The sequence below is a fragment of the Enhydra lutris genome, unplaced genomic scaffold (assembly GCF_002288905.1).
Source record: "Enhydra lutris kenyoni isolate GAN:26980312 unplaced genomic scaffold, ASM228890v2 scaffoldscaffold12, whole genome shotgun sequence".
In the NCBI taxonomy this organism is placed as follows: Eukaryota; Metazoa; Chordata; class Mammalia; order Carnivora; family Mustelidae; genus Enhydra; species Enhydra lutris.
This window is the reverse complement of record NW_019154096.1, coordinates 63,047,955-63,075,064: the sequence shown is the minus strand read 5'-3', so window position 1 is coordinate 63,075,064 and position 27,110 is coordinate 63,047,955. Positions and strand designations below refer to the sequence as shown.

The window sequence follows — 27,110 nt, the reverse complement described above, 5'->3', positions numbered from 1 at the left end:
TATCATCGCCCATCAAACTTTAAGGACCTTTATTAATACAAATCTGTATTTTTTGAAAGATTTTATTTCTTTACTTGATAGAGACAGAGACACACACACAGAGAGAGAGAGAGAGAGAGAGAGAGAGAGAGAGAGAGAGCATGCATGCACAATCGGGAAGTAGCAGAGGGAGAGGGAGAAACAGACATCCTGCTGAACAGGGAGCCCAATGAAGGGCTCAATCCCAGGACCCTGGGAAAATGACTGGAGCCAAAGGCAGATGCTTAACCGACTGAGTCACCCAGGTGCCCCACAAAACTGTATATTATGGTCAAGTAGCCATTTAGAGATGGCAACCGACAATGCATAGCGTATCTGTATTGGTGAAGCCTCCTGAAATGTTTGCCCTCTTCCCCCTCCAGTGCCATCACTGGGGTCCCCACCTCTGTTGCCCGTACGATAGTGTCCAAACTCTTTAACACAGGCTCAAGGCTCTCTACTGCCTAGTCCCAACATACTTTCAGAAAAATTGTTTTTCCTGGCTTAAACCCTGTGCTCATCCAATGGGTCTTGGTGCTTATGCCATGTGTCTTTTACCCTCAGATGATGCCATGCCTGCCGTCCCTACCCTACTCCATCTGGAACCTTCTTGCCCTTCGGGTTTCAGCTTAAGCTTTACCTCTTCCAAGGATCCTCTCCTCTATCCCACAGAGGTCCCTGCCTCCATGGACGCCCCATCACAGTCCTGAGTCTTTTGCAATTAACCCCATACTAAAAGTGGCAGGTCTTGGCTGACATTTAAATCATGCCAAGGCTTACCATCTCTCACATCCAGATGCTCTGTCCTCTTCTACATCAATTTTTCCAGGCGGGCCTATGATTTATGGTGAGTGATAGACTCTCTAAAAGCAAACTCGGTAGATAATGACAGACAAAAGGACAGGCAACTGACTGAAACCTTCATAGGTGCCCAGCTTTGAGTTAATAGTGTTACATATTTCAACTGACTGAACCCCCATAAGAACAGTATGAGTAAGTTTTATTTTTAGTCTCCATGGTACAGATGAGGAAATGGAAGCTTGGAGAAGCAAAATCCCTTGTCCAAGCTTATGCAAGCAGTAAGGAGTAGAAATGGGCTCGAACTTGGTTTTGGATTCCAGACTTACACTTAAGACCTCAGCTCACTATTCCTCTTAAAGAAAATGGGACATTACTGTATAACAGAAGCAGAGCAGTCTTCGAGTCAGATGTTCAACTTCTGGCTGTACTACCTACAAATGTGTGACCTTGGACAAGTCACTTAACCTCAGTGATCTCATCTGGAAACAGGCTAATCACAACCCCACCCCCCACCCCAGCAGGACTGTGTTGTCTGTTAAATGACATCTCGCGTGTTGAGCAACTAGCTGAGTGCCTGCGTGAAGGACAGCGGTGCCCTAGGGCTGATGTGGACCGTGAGGAGCTTGACCGTCTTCCCTCTCATAGATGTTTCTTGCCAGTTTTCCTGCTTCCCTTCCTAGTCTCTTCTGAGTGGAGTTTTTTTTCTGGATCATCCTAGATTAAGAACATCCCACTTTTTCTCTGGTTCCAGGGAAACCATGTGGCTGTCTGCTATGTTGGTGACCGAGCAAAAGCCCGGGTCAGGAAGCCATCTGTGCTGCAGGAAATCCGGCTGGTGAGGCCCCTGCCATTGGAAGACAGAAAGTAGTGTTGTTCTCTGGCTCTCTGCTGCCCGCTCCTGGCTCCCATCTGGGAATGCTGCCATCCAAAGGATCAATGACAGGAAGCTGCTTCCCTTTCCTTGGCCCACTATCCCTGTCCCCTGATAGCCCAGACATTAGGCTTCAGATCCTTTAGCCTGAGCCAGACACCTGAAATCTGGGACCCCTTCTAGCCTTGCTCTTTCTCCTTAATTCTATCTCCTTAATTCACCTCCCTTGAACCTAGTCCTTGGATGGAGTCAGATTCGTGGGGTCTGGTTTCTTGCTCGAGGTCTGTGAGCCAGCATGGCCTCCACACACTGGCATTTATATCCAAGAACATTTGGAAGCAGGGCCAGGTCTGTTTACTGTGATGTGGTTTTAGGTTAGACTTTGATCATTCCTCTGGTTTATTTGTTAGAGGTACACTGCCTGGATAAACCTCCCAGGTCTGCCACTAATAAGCTCTATGATCTTCAATGCAATATTTTACTGTTTAAGCCTCAGTTTCTTTATCTGTAAAATGGGAGCGGTCATAGTTCTCTTCTCACTTTTCTCTGTGTGAGAATTAGCTGCAAGTATGCTAAGTGCAGAACGAGTTCCTAGAACAGAAGACATACTATAATCATCAGCTACTACTGTTATTTTCAGGTATATGAATTAAGCCATGAAAACATTGTCCCCTTCTATGGTATTTGCGCAGAACCACCCAACATCTGCATTGTCATCCAGCATGGCAAGAAAGGGAGTCTTAAGGTAAGCAAACTAGTACAGCTATATCAGCTTTGATTAACAGCAGATAATGAAGAACCTTATCAATGTTTTGCCCTTCATCCCAGAACAGTTCCTCTCCTGTCTAATCCCAAGACATGAATTATCTTGTTGGGCCCCCTGCAGGGGCAATGATTAGCAGTGGAATTGCCAATAGTCTGGTTTCCTTTGCTCTGGGTGGAAATTATCTGAGCCTGACATCAGCTCTCAAGACCTTAGAGCCACTTCCCAATTATGTTTCTGGGCTCATCCTACCCATGGTATGTGACCATCAGCTATACGTTAGGAACAAGGAAGTATTTAAAAGACTCCAGACTGGGTGACTTTCTCAACATTGAATCAACTTATATCTCCTGGGAAATTTCCAGTACTGGCTGTAGAGTACTCTGCCTTGGGTGGTAGTAGTTCTGGTCAAAGTCTTCCAGCGTATTAGAATCAAATCCATTCAGCACACGAAGCTCCCTGGGCTTGCAGTGGAGCCGCTGGTGATAATTTGAGTAACTGTTTTTTGAGGATGTTTTGAGAAACTCAGATAATGAGATGGATTGGATATTCAAACTCTCCTTTGCATATGACATAGTCAATGTAAGTATCATATAAAACTTATTTAAAGAACAACTACCAGTGTTTTTGAGTTGTTGAGTTAAACTGAACCCAAGACTTCATAATCTTTGTAACTGATTACAATTTTTTTACATTGACTTTATTACAAAATTATACAAAATACAATTTTTATTACTAGAAAAGACTTTGTAATACTTTGTAATCTTTCCTGAAAATTCTGATCTTCTTCAGATCTCAAACAAAATGATTCCACTTCTCATTTTCTAAAAAATTTTATTTAGTTACTTGACATAGAGAGAGAGAGAGAGAGAGCACAAGCTGGTGGAGTAGCAGGCAGAGGTAGAGGGAAGAAGCAGGCTCCTCCTGAGTAAGGAGACTGACGTAGGGCTTGATCCCAGCACCCTGGGATTATGACCTGGGCAGAAGGCAGTTGCTTAACCAACTGAGCCACCCAGGCGCCCCAAAATGATTCCACTTCTAAAATTCACTGCTTCAATCAGATTTTCCAACCTTTTCTCCCTCCCTGATCTCAGTAATTAGCGAGAACTATTTTACACTGGAGTTGAAGAGTTGAAAGGGATGCTGGGTTTATCCAATCGGGAAGGAGCAAAGTATTTACACTCCAAGCTGCAACTTTTTACCCCAAAGAAAATCTAATTACGAGACCATGAAGCAAGCCAGGGAGAAGGATTCCTAACACCCCTTCTTCTGCCTCGTTTTTTATTCCTTTCCCCAGAAAATGGCCACAAAGCCGTTAACCTAAGAGGTGGGCTAGATGCAGACCTGGGAAGGTGTACATGTAGGCAGAGTCTTTACTTTGGGCAAAGAGGGCTATTGTGTCTGCAAAAAAAGATTAAGAATAACAATAGTAGTAGCAGTAGCTAAAATATATTTAGTGCTTATTTTTGCCTACTTTCTATCACTCTGTATATATCAACTTATTTAATTCCCACAACAAGAGATGAGGTAGATCTGTCATTCTATCCACTTCATAGATGGACAGTGAGTAGAGGGGCCATGTCAGTGTGGACCAGCATCCTCTGGCTGTCCTCCTCGTCCTGGGCTACAATCCAGCTGCTCTTTGTAATCTCGCTGTGTCTGCTTTCACCATCAGAGGGGACCACACCAATGACATGGGAGTAGGTCTTGGTGAGGAAGTCCCTCAGTCTGACACACGGGCAGCAGGAGTGGGCTGTCATCATCCATCAATCAACAGTCCATGCACTCAGCAACCAACAGACTCCTCTGGGCAAAACCTGGCCTGAGTGTTGGGAGGGACACAGGGTAAGACATAAGTTCTACCCTCCTGCAGTAGAGGGCTGGTGGCTCTTGGAGTGACTTTGGTAAGCCACTTCCTCTTGCTGGAGGGGAAGCCTCCATGCTGGATTAAGAGATCAGGTTGGCCTGATCGATACCAAAGAGCTTTCTTTTTTCCCCTAGGATTTAACTGCTCCTAACTTCTGAGAAACTGAGTCTTACTTGTGAAACTTTGGTATCTTAGGCTTTAGTGGGAAACCAGCATATTGTCATTTACCAAGAAAGGCAGACAACGGAAACCTCCCATACCGTGTCCTCACAGATGACCCTGGGCCACCACTGTTGTTTAGTATTTCAGTAAGACTTCACTGAGCATCTCTTAAGGGTTTGCCTTACTCTGGGCATTTGCATAGGAAGACAAGGACTTGCTTTTATCTCTGAATGGATTAAAATCTAGCTACAGGGGGAAAAAAAGTCAGGAAATGCACATGTAAAATTAAGTGGTGGGATGGTTAAAAATTAGGAAGATCTGATACGGCATATTCTCCCACCCTGGGCTGCTCCTTCCTTCCCTTCACCCACTTTCCCATCCCTCCCCACCACGCCCAGGGAAGCACTTTAGACTCTGGGGATCAGTCTCCTGCTGCTCATATCATCTGTCTGTCTATCTATCTATCTATCTTGCCTTTGGAGAGAAAACTAGTAAGTTCTCCCCAGGTAAGGTAGGGATAACTAACAGATTTAGCTTTTTCTGTTGGCATTTGATTTTCAAGAGGAGTTAACCCCAAAGTTTCTCTGAAGAAATTCTAGGGTGGGTGAGAATGGCACTCTGAAAGGAAGGTCTCCCTGGTGGTCTTCAATCACCTCAGGTCACTGAGTCTATCCCCCACCTCGTGCCAGGGGAGCTGAAGATCACCTGACGCCTTGCTTTAGAGGGATTGGGGTCTTCTGAAATGGAGTGTGTACATAAGGGGATGGTATAAGGAAGTCAGAGTGAGTTAGGTCAAGGCACATTTAGGCCCTTTAAGGTCCATTTCTCTGCCAGCATTCCTTCAAAGGGGACTAAGAGTAACAATTCACTCCAGCTTCTCAAGTCTTCCCCACTGGTGACTTTGACATGAACCCAAGCACTGGCGATGCTCTGCGGGTCAGATTGCGTTTCTGGCCATCCCATATCAATCATAAAAACCGTTCCTCTCTTGATATCTGTTGGACCAGAACATTCTCTATACCAGGTACCAGAGAGATTCTGAGATGCCACAGACTTTTCAAGTGAACAAATGGATGTTGATTGAGCACCTCATTTGGCTCAGACCCAATTCTGGCATGGAGGACACAGAGGAATAGGCTCATTGTCCTGTCCCTAAAGAGTTCAATCCAGTGGAGCCAGCCTGGGAAGGAGCTTTGGAGATTATAATATTCTTCTTGAGTGAGGGATGGACCTTCATTTCTTCATAAGAGAAGTCATGATGGATTAAGAGGAGGAAGGCAGTTATCATAGAAATTGTCTTGGCGTTTGAACCCTGGCTCTACACTATTGGCCAGGTGATCTTACCTACCTTGAGCCTCAGTTTCCCTGTGTATCAACTAAAGATAACAGCAGTGCCCACCTAATAGAGTTGTTGGGAGAAGTAAGTATGCTTAGCACCATGCCCTCCTATAACAGGCACCAGGAAGTAAATGTTCATTGTTAGTAGGAGTGGTAGTATTACTATTATCAGAGATAACTTCATTACTAGGACTAACTAGTACTAAAAACATGTACCTTTAAAAAGTTTCATTCCCATGGGGCTCCTGGGTGGCTCAGTCCAGTTAAGTGTCCGATTCTTCATTTCGGCTCAGGTCATGATCTCAGGGTGATGGGACTGAGCCTCACGTTGGGCTCCCTGTTGGATGTGAAGTCTGCTTGAGATTCTCTCCCTCCTTCCTCTGCTCCCCCGCCCACTCACTCACATTCTCTCTCTCAAATAAATAAATAAATCTTGAAAATGAAATTTCATTCCCCCAACGATCCTCTGGGGTAAGCCAGCACTGTCCAAACAATACCAGCTGCATGGGACTATTGGCCAGTGGCAATGTGGGGAGCTTAAGTTGAAGTGTGTTCTGAGTGTGAAAATCACACCAGATCCAAAGACTCGAAAAACAAACAACCAAAAACCCCCAAAAAACCCAGAATGTAAAATATCTTATTATTTTTATGTTGATTACATGTCAAAATAAGATTTTTAAAAATACATTGGGTTAAACAAAATATATTATTAAAGTTAATTTCACTTCCTTACCTGAAAAATTGAAAATTATACCTGTGGCTCATATTGTGTTTCTCTTGGACATTGCTGTTAATAATTAGCAATTAACTCCACTATTAATTCATCTTTTTTTTTTCTTTTTAGAGAGGTGGGGAGGGACAGAGAGAGAGGGAGAAAGAGAATCTTAAAGCAGGCTCCACACCCAGCAGGACTGGATCTCACAACCTTGATATCATGTCCTATTTGGTCTGTGACAATATACATGAAATCATACATTTCCACCAAGACAGAAAAAAAAAGCAAACCCTGAAGAAGTGTGTGCCATCTCTAGGTGAGGACTACATTCCTAGGCTTTTGACCATTCTTAAACATCTTCTTTATGTTCTAATGGAGTGAACTCTGCTAATAAACCTGGATATCAGGGTAATGAGTGATGACTGAACAAAATGTCTCCTGCCTGGGGTGGGCCTGGCACTAGCACGGGCAGAGAGAGTTGAGAGCTTCAGGGACAGCCCTGGTGCATGGGGAGGTCTCCACAAAATGAGAGGGAATTCCGGATTGGATATAGGTCTCCCCAGATTTCAAACCCAGACCTCGGCTTGTTGGACCCTCCTTACAGAATTCCAGAGGCAGCCTCAGCCAGGCCTCTCCAGGTTTGGGTGAATGGGTTGTGGTTTCTAAAATGTAATTTAACTGTATCATCTCAAAAAACAAAAATTGCATTTTGGGGTGGGAGCAGGAGTGGTGTGTCCACAGTCCTGCTTTCGGCCTTAGCCTGCACTTCCAGTATTGGCTGGGGGCTCTTGCTAAAGCAGGACGGTGATTCAGACTGTGATCCCTGCTAGAGCAGAGTGAGTCCCTGTACTGGTGATCACGAGGCCCAGGGCACCCTCCTTGGGGGCAGAGTCCATTCAGGGCCTCCTCGTAATCCTCCTTGATGGAACACTGAGTGCCGTCACTGCCCCCTGCTACCACACCCGTGGGTGACCTCACCTCCCTCCTCAGCTGGGCTTGGGAGACGTTCAAACCTGGCTGTTCCCGTACCAGGTGTCAGGAGAATGGGTGTGTTTGATCCACCCTCCTCCTCCTCCCGTATAATCAATCACCAGGGCACCGGAAACAGGAAAATCTAATGATTTAGGAGTGGCTGTTTGAAGGCAACCCAACCTGGGTTTATCTTCTAGCTCTGCCCTCACTCTCTGGGAGCAATTTAAAACTGTGAGTTTAATCACTGGAAAACAGAGAATGAGAATATTAACCTACCTTCCGGAAAGACAGAATGTGATCCTATGTATAAAGAAAGCAAAGTGCATAGTACCAAGTACCCAAAGAAAGCTTTGTTGTGATTTATTTGCTCATCAGGGATCCAGACCACCGCGTGAATTTTCACAGACCGTTGTGGCTTCAATGCAATGCTCAGAGAGTCATCTCTCATCTTGGACCTTCAGAGCTTTCTTCCGTCAGCCACGGGGCATTTGGCATTCGTGCAGCTGGTCAAGGGTGGGGATGTGGGAATGGGACTGCGGCCATCCCAGTCCTGCTCCACCCCAGGCCAGCCCTGTGGCCTGGCACAGGTGAAATTCTTTGTTTCTCCCTTTCCTTAGTTCCTTATTTGTAAGATGAGGTTAGCGATAATACCACCTGCGTCATCTACAGGGTCGCTGGGGGACTTACACGAGTTGGTTCAAGTAAGGAACTTCAGTCGATACCACATAAGGCTAGCACTATAAACTTAAACCAGAAAAAGATCCAGTAAGACCTTTGAGAGAGACGTAGTCAGGTTTGCTCTTGTCCGGAACCTCTGGGGTGAGGCAGGTGTGAGGAGGGGCCTGGGCTTCCCAGGCTGATGCAGGTAAAATGGCTCCACGAGAGCTCCATACCTGCGGCATCCTGAGGCTGCTGCCCTTCCGCCAGCTCCCATGCTAGGTAGTTGGCAAATGGCTCAGAAATTTGGATCAAGATATGGGGAGCCTTTATGTCTGTACTTTAAGTCCAAGAAGCTGGAAATATTGAGTATACATTATGGAATGTTTTATGGTGATGCCATCAAGGAAGGTAAGAAAATAAAGACCCCAAGATCACCCACAGTGGGGACCCCCTGTGTCCCTGCGCTACTGTGGTTACTTCTGAAATGCAGTCTGCCTTTTCCCCTTAGCCTTTGTTTCACTGCTGCTAGCCTGCCCTGGGAAATCTCAGAGAAATACCAACATCCATCAGTCTGATCCTGCTTCAAATGTGACAGCTCTCCTTTTTGAATTTATCTCTTCTCTGTCCTCCTGCCATCATTGTTTACTTCCTCATTCTAGGTCTTTCTGCAAGCCCTTCCCTGCCTATGGAAAGATCTGTATGCTCTGCCCTCCTCTCCCTGCCAAATGAGCCCGTGCTCCACCTTGGTGACTCACCCTGAGCTAGGTCTTCCCATTGGCACTCTTTTCCCCTTTCTGATCCTTCTCTTGATTTGGGCTTCTTAGCAGCAGTTGGTGGCATGTACCTCATGTGATCTGTAACTAATACAGGCTCTTGTGTTTAGGTCTAAGCATTGGCTTTTTCTTTCTAAGCTCACCAGGGGACTTTAATGGGCAGCCAAGGTGCGGAACAATAAAGGAGGACAGATGTTCTCAAGCTATGTGCACACGAATCTCCTAGATCAGGTTAAAATACACAGTCTGATTAAGTACATCTGGGCAAGGCCCAAGACTCTGCATTTCTGCCAAGCTCCCAGGAGATGCTGGTGCTGCTGGTCCCTGGGCCATCTTTCAAGTAGTGGGGATCTAGGCCCATCTTAGAGATGGTCAAATAGACGCCCAGTGGGATGGAGCACCTTGCTTGAAGAGACTGAGCGGTCAAAAGGAGATGTGAATGCACGCCCTCGGAGTTTAGTGTTCTTCCTGGGCCTTTTCATAAGTAATGGTACTTTATTATTACATTATAGTAATAAATATAAACCCTTAAGAACACAGTGGATGAAATGCGAATTTTTCAACATCCTTCATTTTAGTGCCTTTCTCTTGCAAAGTGCTCAAACAGGACCCTTAAGTACATATAACAGAATGTAATATTCTATTATTATAGAATCATTATATGTAGGTAGGAATAGAATATAATTTGGAACACGTAGGTAATAAGAGAATTGTCTTAATTATATGGTGTTGTTTCCATATTGTTGGTGTCCCTTATCATATTTATTCACGTTTTTCATGACAATTTATGGTGGGGATTGACTTCGTGTCGTGCACCATGTCACATGTCTCACGAATATTATGCCATGAACCCGCCACGGCCATCCTGGGAGGTAGGGATTATTGTCGCCTCCATTTTGTTGAGAAAAATGAGGCTTACGGGGCAAAATAACTTATTCTCTGTTAAGTGTTAGAGCTGGGATTTCAATTAAGGAGACTGACCACTCAGTCAGACTCTATTGTATTTAGCTTATTATTATTATTAGCTTATTTGTTTTGGGCGGCCTTGCCTTTGTGGCTCCACACCAGGGGGCCAGAACTAGTCTTCCCCTACTTTAGGGTACCCCTACCCAGGATGGCTCATGGGCAAGGGGCTATGTGGCTCTAGGACCAAATGAACCTAGAGATGGGCACATCCCCCTCCCCTGAGTCTATGTTTCTGTCCATCTGTTTCTGTCCATCTATTTCTTCCAGCAGGGGCCAGTGTTACCTACTTTAATGCCTTTGCTTATTTTCACCCTTCCAGGGCATGCTGTTCTTCCATGGGAGCCCCCTGGGGTCCCACGGCAACCCGAAGCTTTCCACCTGCCTGGTGGACAGCCGGATACAGGTGAAGCTCATGGGTTTGGGGCGGGACCTACAGAACATCCAGCGAGGGACCGACAAAGCAATTGGTAACCACTGGGAGATCTTGCACCCACTACTACTAGCACAGTGGCCACAGGGCCCTTGACCCCACCCACCTCTGCTTTCTGAAGCTCACTGGCTCAGGGACGGGCTGGGGAGCTGCCTTCGGAGCTGACCATGTGGGGCTGTTCTAGCCACCCGAGGGTGCGAGAGAAAAGTAGCCTCCAGGGCAGTGAGTCCGTGGTATGAGGTCCGAGGTAGGAGGCTGGGTTTCATCCTGGCCAAGCTGGGCAGCCGGAAGCAAATCACTGCCCTTCTCTTCAGGCCTCGGTATCCCACCGCGTCGTCATCCTGCGTCCTCAGAGCGCATCATCGTCAGGCACTCTAAACACGATGAGCTCCAGTGTCTCTTGGGAAGCTTGAAAAAATACACGTAGGTGGCCATGTCCTGTCCTAGATCAACTGAACCAGAATATCTGAAGAGGGAATCTGGGCCTGGGCATCCACGTGTTTGGTTTTTTTTTGGGGGGGGAAGATTTTATTTATTTATTTGACAGAGATCACAAGTAGGCAGAGAGGCAGGCAGAGAGAGAGAGGGAAGCAGGCTCCTGCTGAGCAGGGAGCTCGATGTGGGGCTTGATCCCAGGACCCTGGGATCATGACCTGAGCCGAAGGCAGAGGCTTTAACCCACTGAGCCACCCAGGCGCCCCCCCGCGTGGTTTTTTAAAAGCTCTGCAATGATTCTCGTGCTCATCTCAGGAGGAGACCTTCTGCCTGGAGCCCAAACCCCCCCCATCCCCTTTTGCACATGCGCAAACAGAGTCTCGGTTACCTGAGCCTTCTCCTCCACCGTGAACTGAGCACCCTTGAGTCTCACCTCCCCCGTGCCCCGGGGCCCTGACCACCCCTCCCTGGAGCAGCACCTTGCCAGCAGCCTGGCTGTGCGCACGTGGGGAGTTTCTGTCACATGGGACAGCATGATGCCTTACAGAAAAAGACAAAGAAATTCTCTACACCTGCTAGTAGCTGCTCTATTCCCCATCTCTCTCTATATATACACACACACACATATATGTGTATGTACATGTATACACCACACACACACACACACACACACACACACATATACATACATATACATTTATTGATTGTAACCTACAGTGAAATAAACCTATAAAGACAAAGGCGGAAATTCTGAACACCTGGTGGTAGCCACTCTACTTCCCCATCTCTCTATATATACACTTACAGGGTAATTTAGCAATTGTAGCCTCCAGTGAAATAAACCTATAAAACTCACAGCAAACAGTAAATGTAGGTTATACAAAATATCCGGAACACAGAGATCTTTAAAGACAGAATGCAGGTTGGTGGTTGCCCAGGGCCAGAGGTTAGAGGAACAGGGAGAAGCTGTTTATTGGAACAAGATTTTACTTTGAGGCCATGGACATGTTTTTGGACTTCTTTGGGTGGTTGATTGTTTAATTCTGCAAAGGTACTACATGCCACTGAATTGTTTGCTTTCATGGTTAATTTTATGTTCTATGAATTGTACTTTAATAAATTAGTTTTTAAAATGTAGACAAGACAGAAAGGGGGAAGAAAAAGGAAGAGCTCTTCTAACCACACAGGCAGGTATTGGGCACAGAAAAGATGTTAGTGCAGGCCCCTGATTTCTCTGTATGCACATACCCACGGATTCTGATTTGCTCTTTAAGTCGGGCAACACTACAGCACATTTCTCAGGGGCTGGCTCCTTTCAATTCTTCTGTGCTTCCCTGAGAAGGAGAGGTGGCTTTCCCTTCCTGCCTGCCCCTTTCCCACCACAAGCTTCCCTTACCAAAACTGTTGCTTTGCAGAGCTCTCTACTGGACGGTCCCCGAGCTGTTGGGGCTCCCAGAGGCGCCGTGGTCGGGCACCCCAAAGGGAGATGTTTACAGCTTTGCCTTCCTGATGATGGAGCTGATCCAACCCCCAGGACCACGGGCCTTTTGATGGCCTCGACAAGGTACCAGATGGTAAAGCTCAAAGAGTGTCTTTGTCAAGCTTTGGTCTGTGGGCTAACTTTCAAATGCTTGTTTTTTAATTCAATGTTTATTAATTTAGGATTTATCTCATTGTTTTTCTTTTTTAAAGTTTATGTTCTTTTCTAAATTAAAAATCTAGTTACAGTTTGCCTATAAAAACAATCCAGGAACTCGGATTACACACTTTATTCTATGATAGCAGTCAGGGCGATCCTGTTGGAAAGTGACTTCAGTTGCGTCACTTCTGTTCACAGTGTCCTCCCCTGGCTTCCCATTTAGGGAATGAAAGCTAAGCCCTTACAGTGGTCTGCAAGACCACTAAAGCCCTCTCACCTGACCTCTGGGGCCTTCTTTATTAGTGTCCTGTGGCTGCCATAATAAGTTAACCACAAACCTGCTAGAATTCAATGACAGAATTTTACTTACAGTTCTAGAAGACAGAAGTCCAAAATTAAGGTTCTGCAGGGCAGTGCTCCCCCTAGAATCTTTAGGGAAGATTTATTCTTTGCCTTGTTTAGCATTTGGTGGCTGCCCGGGTCTTCATGGGCTTGTGGCCAAATCACTCCAATCTCTGCCCTCACCTTAACATTGCTTCCTCCTCTGTAGACCTCTCTTCCGTCTGTATCTTCTAAGGACACTTGTCATTGGATTAGAGCTCACCTGGAAATCTGAAATGATCCCCTCAACCCAAGATGCTTAAGTTTATCTGCAAAGAACTTTTCTTTAAATAAGGTTACATTCATAGGTTCTGGGGACTAATACATGGGCGTATCTTGTTGAGCACCACCATTCAGCTCGGTATACCTCCCTAATTCCATCCCTCATGGTTTGCTCCTTTCAGTCATGCTGGTCACCTCTGTGTGCCTCCCTCATGCCAGACATATTCTTACCCCAGGGCCTTTGCACACACTGTTCCTTCTGCTTGGGCAGCTCTCATCTCATATTTGTATATACAAATTGGTTTTATTCTTTCTTAAGGACTACACAATTTTTCATTGTAAAGCTATGTCATGTATTATTGATTGATACACCTTCTGGTTGTTTTCCATTTCTGGTTATTGTAGTTGCTGCAGTGAGCATCCTTGTATCTCTGTGGACATAAAATTAAAGAGATAAATGTATTTTAAGCATATTTAATTTTTTTTGATGAACGCCACCTAATTTTCTTTATAGGATTTATTCAAGCTTATTTTTTACTGAGTTGTCTCTTAACACACATCCCATCATGGAATTAAGGACAGAAGTGGTGGGAGATAAAGAAAAATTTGATCCAGATTTATTTAAAAAAAAAAAAAAGCATGGGGGGTATAACCCCCAGCGCTCTTATTTTCCACTTTGGCCATACACTAGAATTGCCTGAGGAACTTTAAAAACTGCTACTACCTGGGTCTTAGCCAAGGAGACTGGGCTCCTTGGCTAAGTCTCCAGGGAGACCATGATCTGGGCATCAGGGTTTGCGGGTGATTCCAACATGCAGCCCACACTGAGAGCCGCTATCTCAGAGCGAGCCCAGGGAGGTGTGTGTGTATCAGTTTCTAAAGTTTCTCCCTTGATTTTTTAATTTTTTAAATCCCTTTGCCTACAATTTCTAGCCCTTTCCCAGGGGCCAGCCTCAAGTCTCATCTTTAGATCATCATGCATTCCCCGGAGACTTTTTTTCAAGTCAGGAGCCTTTCTGAATGTAAGTAGTTGCTTTAAAAGCAGATTCCTGGGGCACCTGGGTGGCTCAGTCAGTTAAGAGTCTGCCTTCAGCTCAGGTCATGATCCCAGATCCTGGAATCGAGGCCCACATCGGGCTCTCTGCTCAGTGGAGAGTCCGCCTATCCCTTTCTCTCTGCCCCTCCCCGCCAGCTCAGGCTCTCTCGCGCTTACAATCTCTCTCAGATCAATAAATAAGTAAGTAAATAAAATCAATCTTTAAAAAATAAAGGTGGATTCCAGTTTCTAATCTATGGACAGGTGAAATAGAGGGGAGACTCACTCAAAAGGTTCATACCAAATCCAAGTGCAACTGACCTTGGAACTGAGCAGCTACATAGGTCTTCCCAGACGGAGCCCAGGAAGGAGCCTATCTATATTCGCCAAGCTCAGCTACCATGGGATTGCACCAACTTCGGTGGGGTGGGGGGGAAGGGAACAGTGGAGGTGGGGAGACTGTATACAGTTGGTATGTTTGCCCTTCACTGTATCTTATGCCCGCAGGGTTAAATGAGAGCTGGCCATACGGGACTATGTATACACAGGACTGCAACCAGGAAAAGTACAAGGTACACCTCATTTATGGACAAACACACTTCTTCCATTAACTTCTCGTACTTCCCTGCAAACAGTCCTGGTGCTGGGAACTGGATAGATATCGATTCTCTGCGCACACTAGACCAGTGCTTTTCAAATTTTAGTGGGCGTCAGGATTACCTGGAGGGCTTGTTAAAACATAGACTCACTGGGTCCCACCCTCAGGGTCTCTGACTCAGTGGGTCCGGGGTGAGGGCCAAGAATTTACATTTTTTTTAACTTTAAAAGATTTTATTTACTTATTTGACAGAGATTACAAGTAGGCAGAGAAGCAGGCAGAGAGAGAGGGGGAAGCAGGCTCCCTGCTGAGCAGAGAGCCCGATGTGGGGCTCAATCCCACGACCCTGAGATCATGACCTGGGCCAAAGGCAGAGGCTTTAACCCACTGAGCCACCCAGGCACCCCCAAGAATTTACATTTTTATCATGTTCCCAGAGGATGTTGAAGACCCACAGTCTGAGAAGCCCCGGCCTAGTGTGACGCTGGACCAGCAGCAACAGCATCCCCCCTGGTACTTGTTAGAAATGCAGATTTTCAGGCCCAACCCCAGGCTTTCGGAATTGGAAATTGGGGGGTAGGCCCAGAAACTGTGTTTTACCAAGCTCCCCATTCCCCTTCCCAATACACACCGAAGAAGAACAGAATGGCTGCTCATCACCAGCTCCGGAACATGTGTACTCCGAGCGGCAGAGCCACAATTTGAATTTGAACCCGTGGCTCAAAGTTTTGTCATTTTATCAATTCTTTCATGGCAGTTCTCAGAGCTGAATACAGAAAAGCGGAAGGTGCAGTGATAATGATTCTCTAATCACCTCCTTGAAACCACTGTGGTCTCACGTCTCAGGTGATACTTCATTTGGGACATAAAACACAGTTACCCATAGTATATCCTTTGTTAAAATGTATTTTCTTTCAGATTATTTTGGTGCATTTAAAATGCACTTAAACACGACTATGTACCTTGACAAAAACAAGATAGTATTTTACACAGTTTTAGAACTTGTATTATTATTATGAAGTAAAGGCCACACTTTGTTCAGATTTCATTGGGCTTTTTTGTTTATGTTTGTTTGTTTGTTTGTTTGTTTAAAAGGAGAAGGAAGGGCAGAGGGAGAGGAGAGAGAGAATCTCAAGCAGGCTCTAATCCAGCACGGAGCTTGACACGGGGCTTGATCTCACAACCCTGAGATCATGACCTGAACCAAAATCAACAGCCGGATGCTTAACCAACTGAGCCACACAGGTGCTCCCCAATGTCCTTAGTCTTTAACCCGGTGTCTTTCCTACCCCAGCGTCCCATCCAGGACACCGCAGTGCATTTGGCCCTCATGTCTACTCCGAGTTCCTCAGGACTGTTTCTCAGAGACTGTCCTTAATTTTCATGACATTGTGCTTTTGAGGAGCACTGGCTGGGTATTCTGTATGATGTTTCCCATTAGGGTTTGTCTGATTATTTTTTTCCTCATGACTAGACTGGGCTTCTGCTTCTTGGGAGGAAGCCCACAGAGGTCAATGGTCATGTTTGTCCCATCATGTCAAGGGTACACAAACCCTGGTTCTTTTTACTGGAGAATGATATTGGAAACCAAGACCTAGATGCTGAGTGTGCTCATGGCTGCTGGGGTGCTATTGCCTCTAGGCCCTCCCCATGGTGTGTGTGTACACTACCCTCCATGTACACACCTTTCCATATCCGTATCTACCTAGCTGTGTCTATATAAGCTAAACATGAGTTCATACTGACATTTCCAACATCATTGCCGCATGGTTCATTTATTCTAGTCTCCCTATCACTTATCCAAACCTCCCTTTCCAACCGTGAGACCCTGCTCCCACCATCTGCCATCCATTTATTTACTTATCCAATCCCAGAGTACGTGTGTGGTGCTTTCAGAGTCCTTATTCTGTCCCCTCATGAGATGCAATCCTGCCGACTAGAATATAGGGATTGTGAACGGGTCCTTGTGTTTAGACATAAGGGTCTCAAGTCATTCTTTTGTCATGGTCTGCATCTCCCCTGGGATTGTCCAATAGCCTAACAGATATTGTTAAGAATTTGTGTCCTTTGAGGTTTACTCTCTATGCTATAAAGTTTGATGGGTTTTGGCAAATACACAGTAATATGTACCCACTTCTACAGTATTACAGAGCATAGTCTCATTACCTGAAATAAACTCTGTGCCTCACCTGTTCAACACTTTCTCCTCCCCAAACTAGTGACAGCCTTTCCTCTGTTTTCTGTCTCTATAATTTTGCCTTTTCTAGGATGTCATATAAACTGAACCATACATCGTATAGCCTTTTCAGAGTATGTTTTTATACTTAGTAATACGCACTTAAGATTCGTTCATGTTGGGCACCTGGGTTGCTCAGTTGGTGAAATACCTGCCTTTGGATCATGTCCTGATCCCAGGGTCCTGGGATCAAGTCCCCCGTTGGGCTCCCTACTCAGTTGGGAGTCTGCTTCTCCCTCTGCTCTCCCCCCACTCATGATATCTCTTTCATGCTCTCTCTCTCTCAAATAAAAAATAAATAAAATAAATAAAAAAGATTCATTCATATTGTTACACCCATTGTATTTTTATACCAAAACATGTATACATTGTACTCAAATTATTATTTCCTTTACAAAACTTGGATAAGCAGAGTGTTTAATAAATGTCAGTAGAAGTCAAGGCCAAAGTGAAAGAAAGTAAGTTTACAAAGTTGGGCATGGAGGCAGTACGTGGTAACATCTATTATTTGCTAAAATAACTTTTATGTGACATTGTATATGGAATACAAATTACATAATGTGCACCCCAAATTCTTATACACTCCTGAAGTCACATAGACATATATATGCTTTACTTCAAGAGATGTTCTATTAGAAAAAAAAACTTAATCTAAAAACAGGTTCATTAAAAGGTGCTTATATGTTTTACAGTAGGATTCTGCATTTTCCAGGAGGTTCCGAAGTATTTCTCATAAAATATTCAGATTTCTCTGACATTCCAGTCTACTCAATTTATTTAAAAACTCAATTTACAAATTGAAGAGCACATATGTGTAAAGTGTCCTTAATGGCACACAGTTTTCAGTCATTTGGCCGTCTCCACCCCACATGAGTTTCAGAAATCATCAGCTGAATCAAAGACCCCACGTCAGTTCCACTTCGACCTCCCCTGTTGGAGGAGAAGGGGAACGAGAAGATTGTGGTCACGGTGAGGGAGTATTGGGATGATCTCCAGAGAAAAGGCCCACTTTCTCTTCCGTTAAGAAAATTTTATGAGAAGCCAGTTCCAAAGGGTGAGTGAGATACATCACATTTTCTCCTAATCATTTAACCATTAGAATTTTGAAACTCTGTGGCTGTGATGGCTCCCGTGTGGCTCAGTCCATTCATTCATCCATTCCTCCACTCGTTCATTCATTCACTCACTCCTTCATTCATTCATCATCTACCCACTAGACGACTGCCACGTGCAAGACTCTGTGTTACACGCTGGCTAAGTAGAGTGAAAAATTCTCCCTTTGTTTCACAAGTGATACAAAAATGTATCAGACATCTGCACTTCCATTGTCCTCCTCTGTCCATTCCAGATACTACTAGTCAATCAGGCACTCTTTCCCGGGGAGTTCTGACATGGCCCCAGAATGTTTTCCGAATCAACGTTCCAAGGGTCATGACTCATCCGTTGGGGTCGGACGATGGGATAAAAAACTATTCACCGACCTTAGGGTAAAGGATTAAATTATTCACGCCTCCCAAGCAACTTCCTCAATAGTAGCTTGCTTCACGTTAGGATGATAGTGTCTTCTTTTGGCACATTGAGCACCTACGGGCACGGCCATGTTAGAAGCAGCTGGAGTTGATAGAAGGGCCCTGGGCTGGAAGTCTGGCATCTGCTCTTAACTTGGCCATTCTGTTGTGCATTCTTAACACAACAGCCCAGAATTCTGCATTTTCCACATCAAAATTGTTCTAAATGATACGTCTCAGGTCAATCATGACTTTTATTCAGAAAATCTGCTCTCTTATGTTAAGGTAAGTCTACCTCCTATATGAGCCTCAGTCTTCTCATCTGAAAAATGGGAAATTTAAACAATTTTTCTGAAGACACTTCTAAACCCAGAGCCTATGGGATCTAGAAGTGCCCCTTGCATCTTTTATCTGAAAAGAAAACAGCTGGTATTGTTCAGAAAAAAAGAACAACAACACAACAACAACAACCCAAAAACCTGTCCTGAAATCTACATTTTCGACTGACCATGATGGCGACCTGGAGGATGTTGGGAAGTGGGGGAGGGCACCGTTCACTAAATGCTTGCTGAGTGCCAGATGAAGCTTTAGGCACCGCATGCCCATTATCTCCCTAGACCCTCAGAACAGCCCTGGGAAGTATGTGTTATTATCCTCATTTTCCAGATGAAGAAACTGAGGTTCAGGGAGATGAAGGGGGCAGGTCGAGGTCATAGAGCTGGTAGAAGTCAGCCTCTGTCCTGCCGTGTAGCCTCATTGCCATGGTCATTTCCTTTCTGCCCATGGGCAGCCCTGAAGTAGGGGACCTGAAGGGCAAGACATGTTTTCTTTTCTCGGGATGTAAGGCTGGAAATCGTGCTCCATTCTGGCCCTAAAGTTCTTGGGAAAAGATGTTCATGTGGGAGTTGTTTTAAAGCATCGTGAACATCCTAGACAGTGTGGTGAGCAAGCTGGAGGTGTGTGCCCATCACCTGGAGGTTGTGGTGGGAGAGAGGACCAACAAGCTGATGGCGGAGAAGAGGAAGGTGGATAGGCTTCTGTCCACAAGGCTGTCTAGGTATCCCAGAGCACGGGGTGGGGACGGAGCTTTGCAAAGGACCCAGGAAAAAAATAGCGTCACTATCTAAGAGGCTCCACATAGAGAGAATACTTCTTTTGCTCCTTTAATAAGAGGAAGTCAGGTTCTTCTGAAATGGGTGAAGCATTTTGCAGGCAGTTTGGTACACCCAAATTGTAAAAGGAGATGGGGCAAAGGCCCTTCAAAGGACTAGAGAATGTCTTACGGAAAAGATGATGGCTGCAGCAACAGCAGATCGACCACTAGATGGCGCTCTGGCCGCACGAGTCTGGTTAATTGCTGGCGCCCCAGTATTTTGGATTGTACTCCAAAACCTTTCTTTGTGCGATATAATGTGCGCCCATGACTTCAGATTAAAAACTCGCTTCATTTTTGGCTGTAATCGCATCTGTACTCTCTCTAAACACTTGGCAGGAGCATCTGCTGTTAAAATTCCAGCACCCTTCCTGTGTGTCTTGACAAAGAAGCAGAATCGGGATTTGAATGTGTTGATGTGAGATTGGTGGAGTAGGGCAAAAATATTGGTTTGTGGATTGGTGGCTGCTTCCTTTTCCTCCTGCATTTGCAGATTGACTCTTTACCATCAAACTCTATAGCCAATAGGGGAAAATGAGATGCCCTCCGGGAGAAAATCCTTATGGTAAAGTCATTCCTGTAACCTGCTCTGCCCCCCTCCAATTTATACCCACCAAGGAAAGTATCTCTTTGGAGAAAATGCAGGTGGAGAAATGGAAGTCAGAAGATTCTCTTTAGGTGATGGAATTTTTGTTCACCAAAAACCTAATCCACCGAAGCCAAAGGGTCTATAAGCATGACTCTGCCGGGGTCTGTAGGAGACGAGATGAGTAAGAGAGTCTGTTCAAAGCCGGTCCCTATTCTCTGGTTTCAGCTTCGTTGGAGAACAGTGCACAGCCGGAAGGTCTGTGGAACCAGAACATGAGTCAGTGACAATCTTTTTCTCTGACATTGCTGGATTCACAAATCTGAGTTCTCTCAGGTCCCCTTGCAAGTTGTGACGCTCTTTAATGACCTGCACAATTTATTTGATGACATCATTAAAACATATGACGTGTATGAGGTGAGACATTTGGCTCCTGGGCTGTGAGGGGACACGCTTTTCTTGTCGCTGACTCTGGGGCTGGAGTGAGGGTGGACGCCGCCCTCGCTGTCAGCCAGGGGAAGGCTCTATTTCAGGCTGGCAGTCTATCTTGGTGCATGGCAGAAACTCAGTATTTTATTCCTGTTTGTTTTCTTGGGAAAGGGCTTAATTAATCACAGATGTATGCGCTTGTCAAGAATCACCAGTTGCTCCTTGTTTCCATCCATTATTTTATCTCGCAGTAAACACATTTCTAAAGAGGCATTGACCTTCTACTGACTAATTCCTCCAGCTCGCTCCTGATGTTTCCTTCATATTCAGAGAAGCTCACATTTACCGTCCTTTAAAGCTTGTCTTTGGACCCTATGTGAGTGTCACTTCCGTTCCTGTGATCCTTACCAGTGTGGTTGAAGATGGGCTTCCAAGGGTAGGCTATCAGACTTGTGTCTAAAATGAGAAACAATGATCTGCCTTGTGCCACTCAGGGGATGTATGAGTATGGTTACCCAGAGTTTAAAAAAAAATGATTGTTCGGGGGAGGATAGCAAAAATGAATAATTTGGATTCATTCAAGTGGTGGCAATGATGGCTGCTTTGGGTGTTTTCGGAGTTTTCTGATGGGGCCAGATCCCGAGGGCAGGTGCCCAAACTCACGCATGCCTGGGGCAACCACAGGTTTCCAGCTCTGACCATGGTTGCAGGGCTCTGCCTGTGGCCCTGGGACCAGGGAGATTTGGGGGACAGTGTGGTCATGTCCACAAGGACATATCCTTAATGGTTATCCCCCAATGTTCCCCACAGATATGCCTCTGTTCAAGGGTAAAAGCAAAGATGGTGAGGCTAATATCAAAGGGTAGCTCAGAAGGGTATCTTCTGGGATTTCCTCTTGGTGTTCTCTTCCTTGTTACGTTTTGCATGAGTTAATACTAAATCAGTGTCAGTGTCTAAAGGGTGTATGTACCCATGGTGGGGACAGATAGCCTAGAAGCAATCAGACTTGTGTATGGGTTGATTTTGTATAATTTTGGGGTGACCAGTAGACAGAGGTGTTTTTCCTGCCCGGCTAAAGCCTGAAATCCCACCTTTACTGCATCATCTTTGGATTCTGCTAAAATGCATACGTATCTGGAAAGGGCGGTACCTTTCAAGTTTACACCAGTCATTTATTCTCTATTTTGAATGAGACATCTGAAAGGTGATTTTATTAGGATTTATCAGGGGAGAGAAAAGGACAAATCAGGCAGATAAATGCATTTGTACATAAGTAGAAGCATATATGTTGTGTCTAATGCATACCTATGTATAAATGTATCTAAGAGCCCTTGTATGGAGTGAAGCTCTCGTATGTACCTTCAGGTTGGGTAAGATGAAGTCCTCTTGATGGATGCATGTGATTCTTCAATATTTACCCCATTTGTGCATTGCTGCCTGTTTAACTGGTTTTGAACATGAATTGAGGAAATACAGTCCCCACCGCTCTCAGAGTTCAGAGGAGAAAGCAGTGAATGTGTGCATGAGGGCTTGGGGAAGGAAGGCTTTGTAGAAGAAGCAGGACAAGGGCAGAAACTCCTGGAAATGCTGGGACATGGAAGGAGTGGAGGCTCTTCAAAGTGGGGGGCCTCAGAGCAAGGCCACTTTGTTGCTTTATTTTCAGGTGGAAATCACTGGAGAAGCATACATGGTGGCTAGCGGACTTCCCATTCGCGATGGAATCCATCACGTGCATGAGATTGCCACGATGTCCCTGCACTTCCTCAGTGCCATCGTCGACTTCGCGATTGGGCATGTGCCTGAGGAGCGGCTCAGGCTCCGGACTGGCATCCACACAGTAGACAGCCCTTGGCCTTAGGACCCACGGATGGCAGCGGGTGGTTCTGGATTCAAGTCCTAGGTCTGAGGTTTTTAGGACCCTGAAGTTGAATGGTAACATCTTAAAGGGAAACAAAATGTTGAATTGTTTCTGTAAATGTGTTTCCAGCTAGCCAGATTACTTGGGGACAGAGAAGACACCCAGAGACTCCAAGGTGTTGAACCGAAAGTTAGGAGGAGACCAAGAAGCAGGACAGTTAAATAGGGCTGTTATTTCCTGTGCCTCTTTGATCTGGTCTGTTTTGGGTCAAACTCATGGGCATGTGACCTGTGCGGAGGCAACCATCACTTGGTTTAATGTTCTTCTTAGTTTCTTAAGTATTAATGTATTTTCTTAAAAGTTATTAATATAATTATCACTATAATATTGTTACAATATTAATAATAATTATTAATTTTCTTAAGTTCTTAATAGGTTTGGAATGAGGAGTTCCTTATTTTCATTTTAGACCAGGCCCTGTAAGCTATGTAGCTAGACCTGCTCCTACCTGCCCTCCGAGGCTTGACTAAAATAAAACCTGGCCCATAATCAGAATTAATTACTCCCACATTTGTGCCACAATTGCTTTGCTCACACGAGTGCATGAATAACATCATCATTAATTTCTGTCTTAGCTTGGTTATTATAACAAAATACTGTAGACTGGGTGGCTTAAACAACAGACGTTTATTTTCTCACAGTTCCAGAGGCAGGGAAGTCTGAGATCAGGGTTTCATTGTGGTCGGTTCCCATGATAACCCTCTTCCTATCTCAAAAGGCTGGCTGCCTTCTTTTCATCACATAGCGAAGAAAGAGAGTTCTGGTGTCTCCTCTTGGTATAAGGGCACTAATCCTATCGTGAGTGCCCTACCCCCAGGACCTCATCTAAACCTAAGTATCTTCCAAAGGCCCTGCCTCCTAATACCGTCATCTTGAGAGTTCGGGCTTTTGCAAGTGAACGAGTGGGGCTCACCATCGTTCAGCTTATCGTAATTGATTATGTTGTTTTCCACCGAAGCCAAGGATTCTGTCGGTTGCCTCTTTGTAAACGCAAAGAAGTGCTGCCAATCTCTGCCTGAAGGGGGCGCTAAAATATTTGTCGAATTGCATTCACGGACTTTGTGTGCTGGCACAGGCCAGCCCTTGGGAAATGCAGATGGCTTGTGCCCTTCTGCTCTCCTTCTTGCAGGTCCTGTGGGGCCGGTGTGGCCGGAATCACCATGCCCAGGTACCATCTGTTCCAAGACACCGTGAACATGGCCTCCAGAATGGAAAGCAGCGGTCTGCGTGGGTATCATGGACTGTACTTTGCAAACACAATTGTCACTGTCCCCTCGCCCTCCCACGTTTCACCGGAGGGTGTTTCAGCAGAGCCATTTTCATTTTGTCTACTGTTTTCCATTTGGAGGATAAGATCATTCTCCACTTCAGACAACATTGATCACAATCTTTGTAGATTTTGTAGGTTTTGCACAGTGCTTTCTGTGTAAACACACACGACTACTTCTTTCCAGGATTTTCAATTCTAAACAGTCAGGTACACCTATAAGGTCATTAAAAGGAAAAGCAGGAGTCAGCAAACTTTTTCTGTTCACGACCAGACAGTAAACATTTTAGGCTTCATGAGCCATAGTCTCTGTTACTTAACTACGTTTTAGTGTTGAAAGTAGCCATTTATAATATGTGAGTGATAAGTGTGGCCATGTTCCAATAAAACTTTATTTGTGAGCACCAGCAGTGGGCTGGATTTGGCTAGTGGGTGGTAATTTGCCCATCCCCGATGCAGAGTATAGTTTTGGTGATGCAGAATTAATCTGTGGGCAGGAACTCCAGGGGATGTCATATTCTAGTGCTTTACAGTAATTTTATTGCATTAATTGTTGCTAGACAATATATGCTATTTATTGGCTGAGATGTTTATCAGCTAGAAAAAAAATTACATAGGGGATTTAAGTTTCAAAATGTTTAGGTTGACATCCTTTAGAATTTCTAAATTTTCCACAATATATAAAAACATACAAAAATATTTTTTTCTCTTGGGGTGCCTGGGTGGCTCAGTGGGTTAAAGCCTCTGCCTTCAGCTCAGGTCATGATCCCAGAGTCCTGGGATCAAGCCCTGCATTGGGCTCTCTGCTCAGCGGAGAGCCTGCTTCCCCCTCTCTCTCTGCCTGCCTCTCTGCCTACTTGTAATCTCTGTCTGTCACATAAATAAATAAATAATCTTTAAAAGAAAAAAAAATTTTTTTTTCTCCTGATTACTTCATTGTTTGAGTTAATCGGCCAAGTCTCAAACATGGATTGAAACCTCTCTTTAAACTTGTGAATCAAGATTTTTAAGGGTAAGTCTTGAAAATGGGACTGCTGATGGGGGTTCCAAGCCTGATTCTGGAGGCAGTGCTGGTTGTGATCCTCATTTTCAGTGATGTGTCCCGCCTCTGGGACCATCCCAGGAAGCCCGAGGAGCCCAGTGGACCTCCATCCATGGGGAGTACCAGCTTGCATACGGAGTTAGTTCTGTCTACTGTTTCTAAACTGAACATATTAAAGTTTGAGCAATATCTGTAGCGTTTGAAGAATATCTGGATGGTTGGGGGCTCTCAGAGAGGTTGTCTGTGGTTAACTTTAATGAGAGATGCTGGTAGCTCAAGAGTTCGAGCAGCGGAGGCTTCCCTCTCCACAGCAGCCCCTGCCCACTGGCCCCCAAGTCACAACCAAGTCAGTAACTAGGCAAGAACTGGTTTATGGCAACTCTCCACCTTGGGGGTACCTCTTTTCTCCTAGCTGTAAATGGTCTCCTGGCTTCTACTTAAACACCCCAGTCTAGTCTTTCACAAGGCAACAGCAAGCACAAGGCCAGTAATTATAATGCCCATATTTCCTCTACGGAGTACCTTCTCCTGGGTTTAAAGTGCCAGGGAGAGGAGACAGAGGCCCATTGGCTTGGGGCATGAGGACCTCATCTCAATTCATCTAAATTTCTTTTCCTTTCCTCTCTGCCTTCTTCTCATCTAGCCCGTCTGAAACACACCGTGATGTATTCTCATCTTTCTGATAGCCATCGGCCTTTGGTGGGGCGGGGGAATGGATGTTCTCAAGAACATCTTGGAGATGGTCACGGAGGAAGTGGTGAGTGGTTACTATGATGTTAGGTGTTTGGGTGGGTATGGGGATTCATGGAAAGAAGTGAAAGAGAAGGGAATGGCATCAACTCCCCAGTGTGCTGAGCCTGGCCCTCGAGTACTATATCTCATCAACAGACTTCAGGTGAGGGAAAGATCTTTCTAGAAGCCATCAGTATAGACCTAGCTTTGAATTTTACTGGCTGTCTGATTTGGGGACCTGTTTTTTTTTCACTAGTAAAATGGGAATGGTGATAATATTACCTTCAAAGGGTAGATGTGGGGATTAAATGTGAACATGTGTATGAGGTGCTTCACCAGGTGCCCTACTGATCAGAAGAGCTCATAGATTTTATTATTATTTTTGAAAGATTTCCTTTTAGTGAAATTCAGCCTTGATGGGCCCTCATCCCCGAGGCCATGGCTAACTAGTCTTTGAAGCTTATCAGCAAAGCCCAAGGAAATCAACATTTCATCTGTAATGAGGCCTTTCCTTCCCTGAGGCTTCTCCTGCCTACTTGCACCTTGGCTAAGAACAACATTTTCAGTCAACAAGCAAGGGAGACCGAGTTGTCTGTTGGGAGGGCGCACTCACTTCACGGGCAGCCTTTCCTCCTCTGTGACTTTCCTTTGCCTCCCACAGGGCAAAGGAGAACAAACAAGTTTTTGATTGAATCACTCTTCCAATCCCTGAATTTACTGAGGAAAAAGCTAAAGTCCTGGAGAGCTACTGAGGTGTTTTCTTTAAAGATGCTTGTGGGGTCCCATGAAAGTCTGAGGACCATTGGGTTAGATACCACGTTAAATACCCCATTCAGGGGATGTAGATGTGGGGTACTGAGTTAATCTACCAGTAGGGGGAGCTATCTAGCGGGCCTCCTCTTCCTGCCCCAGAGCTCTGTGGAGTTGGGATGAGCAAATAGGGTGAACTCATTTCTGGGGGACCAGGGCTGGGCTGTTGCTCCCAGACCTGCCAGTGAACTTGCCCTAGCTGCCAGATATTTCCGGCCCATTAGTTTGTGAATTTGCGGTGAACCCAATTTCATGCTGGGAGAGAGAAAAGCTGGAGAACAAAAACTGGGGCTGCGGGGGCTGCTGCCCCCCCCCCCCCCCCCCCCCCCCATGGTCTTTAACCAGGTCCTGCTCCCTAACCTTTAGTTATCAGAAGGCATCTCAGGAATGTTTTCCGGGGATAAAGCGCTATGGAAGGTGTGAGCAGTCCGAGCGAGTGGTCCAACAGGATCAGGCCATTCCTGATCAGGTAGACCGGTTAGGGCAGCCCGTCTCTGGAAGGCCTGATCCTGAGCTCTGACTTCCTGTGAGCGCTGCAGTTTCCAAACGGAAATGTCCCACTCTCGATTTATTGCTTAATTTCTTTCCTATCCAAAGCAGAGGATCAAAGATAGGCTTTGCTTTCAATCAAGTTTAAGTGGAATATTTCATTGATATATGAAGTGCTTAATTTTTTCCAACCTCCAGCAGATGAAGAGGAACCCATCCATTCTGCTATGAACATCTCCCCCTTCACACAGAGAATAGGGTGCTGCCGTGTCTGTCAGTGGTTCTTGTAGCAG

The 27,110-nt window shown here is 45.3% G+C and overlaps 1 pseudogene; it reads left to right on the top strand.

Moving 5' to 3' along the window:
* The window catches only part of LOC111145034, a 39,162-nt pseudogene extending 12,314 nt beyond the window's left edge, over positions 1-26,848 (top strand).
* The last annotated feature ends 262 nt before the right edge of the window (positions 26,849-27,110 follow it).